The sequence below is a fragment of the Borostomias antarcticus genome (assembly GCF_949987555.1).
Source record: "Borostomias antarcticus genome assembly, chromosome: 12".
NCBI lineage: Eukaryota > Metazoa > Chordata > Actinopteri > Stomiiformes > Stomiidae > Borostomias > Borostomias antarcticus.
In genome coordinates this window covers 17431999-17434419 of record NC_140245.1, presented here as the reverse complement: position 1 = coordinate 17434419, position 2421 = coordinate 17431999, and positions in this window count along the sequence as shown.

Sequence of the window (2421 nt, the reverse complement as noted above, 5' to 3'; positions counted from 1 at the left end):
CGTCTGTCTTCCTCTGCTACGGTTTCAAGAATGCGCGCACATAGGCTACTTGTGCTGACTAGGCTGTAAAAGGGTCTATAATTAACAAATATGACACACGCTCGTTACATAACTTCTACAACATCCAGTGACAAAATATGTCATGGTACCTTGGTATGTCCACACCAAGGATCGCTTCGCCATAATAGGCAGCGCACTATCCACTCGGCCACCGCTGACCTGGGGAATCTGTGGAGTCTTTTGGTTTTGATGTTCTGGGACTACTGCCTCTTGTGGTAGCAGCAATGGAATTGCAGGTCAACAACACGACAGCAAGAGAGAAAGAAGCACAGACAAAAAGGATTCCCTCTCCTTGGTGTGTCGGCTTACAGCCAACACACAAAAAATATTTGCTGCATCCCTAATGAAAAATGGCAGTGCATTCCACAATTCAGGTGCACAAAATGAGAATGCAATCTCCCCACTCTTGTTTTGAACACATGGTACACAGAGAAGGCCAGCATCAGAACTGAGAGCTCTGGTGGGCTAATATCAAAAGCTCAAATATTCTGGTGCTGTGTGAAGCATGTTGCTGCCATGGATGAGTGAATGATCAGACATCCCAGACAAAGTTTAAGAATACTGTAAACCTTTATTTTAAGTAGAAACATTTGTACGATGCAAGCTGCTTTTTCAGCCAGTGTAACAGGTTTGATCCTCAACGGAAGTGAACAATTCAGAAACACAGGTCATATCATGACATCCAACTTCATATCACGTTTGACTAACTGACCCAAGAGAATGGTGGCATCAGCTCTCATTTCATATCATCAGAGAGAGAGAGAGAGAGAGAGAGAGAGAGAGAGAGAGAGAGGGGGAGGGAGAGAGACCAGAGTGGTTCATATTGAGTAAGAACACCACAATGATCAATGACCACTTGGAAAGAACATCTCAGATTGTGTGGGTGCATCTCAACAGTCTGTAGTGGCAGCCTCTCCTGATCGGTTCCCTCCCTGCACTGACCTGAGAGAACAGTAGATGAGGAAAGAAGCCTCTCCAGACTGTTGCGACAGGCCCAGGGGATTGGTGTAATACGGTCCTGAACACAGGCAGATCTAGCTGTCAAACATGACTACACTGGTCAAATTAGGCAAATTAACTTAAGAAATAATAATAAAGAAAACAGTTGAAATCAGAAAGCAACTGTGAAACACAAGATCTAGTATCACGTCTATCACTTTACTTAAAATAGCATGATAAAAACAAAATCCATAATATTTACATTGCATTCAGTTGGCATATCATGCTAGCTACACTAGTTAATGTATTGCTATTCTGCTGGCCACCAGTCAGGTGAAAACACTAAGCACAGGATGCTACCACACAACACAGCATTGAGCAGAATGTCATCACAGTATAAACTTCATTAAAATAGTCAGTCGTTCAAACTCATACAATTCAAAGCTATGATCACAACAGGATACATGTGGTAAATTGTGCCATTTTGAGATTCAGGTCTAGAATAACTTAAGGTTAGAGGTGGTACAGATGAAGAGCTGACATTGTGGTTTTCTATTGGGATATAGAGATGGTTGTGGTCTTGTTGACAGACGGGACACTCTTCTACATCCTGAGCTACACTAAGCTACACCCCGCCACCTAGTGGAGAAACTGGGGAGGAGTTTGAATCTGAGGTAGCAAAGCCAAATCAAAACAGCCTTTGGACTGATTATATAAAATAACAAAATGCCATCTCCCAATAGTGCATTTAAAAAGAAAACACTCTCAGTTTATACTACATATCTATATAAAAATATACACAACTAAATTAACACATGAAACCTTCTAATGAAACTTAGTTCACAATTTTGTTCAAGTCATGGTCCTGAGAGAGAACGTTAGTCGTCTTAGTAGTAGTCCAACTGTACAGATACAAAAGCAGCATTTAAATCCAATCATTCATAATATAAACAAGCAAATAGCTAAAAAGGTTTACTTACAAATAGCCAAGCAGATATTGTAGTTTTGAATATGGGAGCAAAAAAGAGATGACTTATGCAAATGTTATGTCAACAGGTATCGTTTGTGTAAAAAAAGTTGAATATGTACAAAAATATACATAAGAGCCAGACGTTTCCAGCAGATTCTGAGGCGCTTTCTTTTATCAATTAGTAAACTTTGGAACTTTTTAACAAAGGCATTAATTAGATTAAATCAGCCAATCAGTGCTTCTTTATACCAAAACAAAAGAACAAAAAAGTACTCCAGAGAAAACCTGGAATTAAGCTTCGACTTTGTGAAAAATGTGAAATGTCTTAAAGTTCAAATCATCCAAATATTATAATATCAAACAGCTTGTTTTGGTTTCTTTAGTTTCCTGTTGAGTTGAGTGCAGCCCATGTCAGTGTGTGGGCCAATCTGAGCTGAAGGTTCTGAGCATGC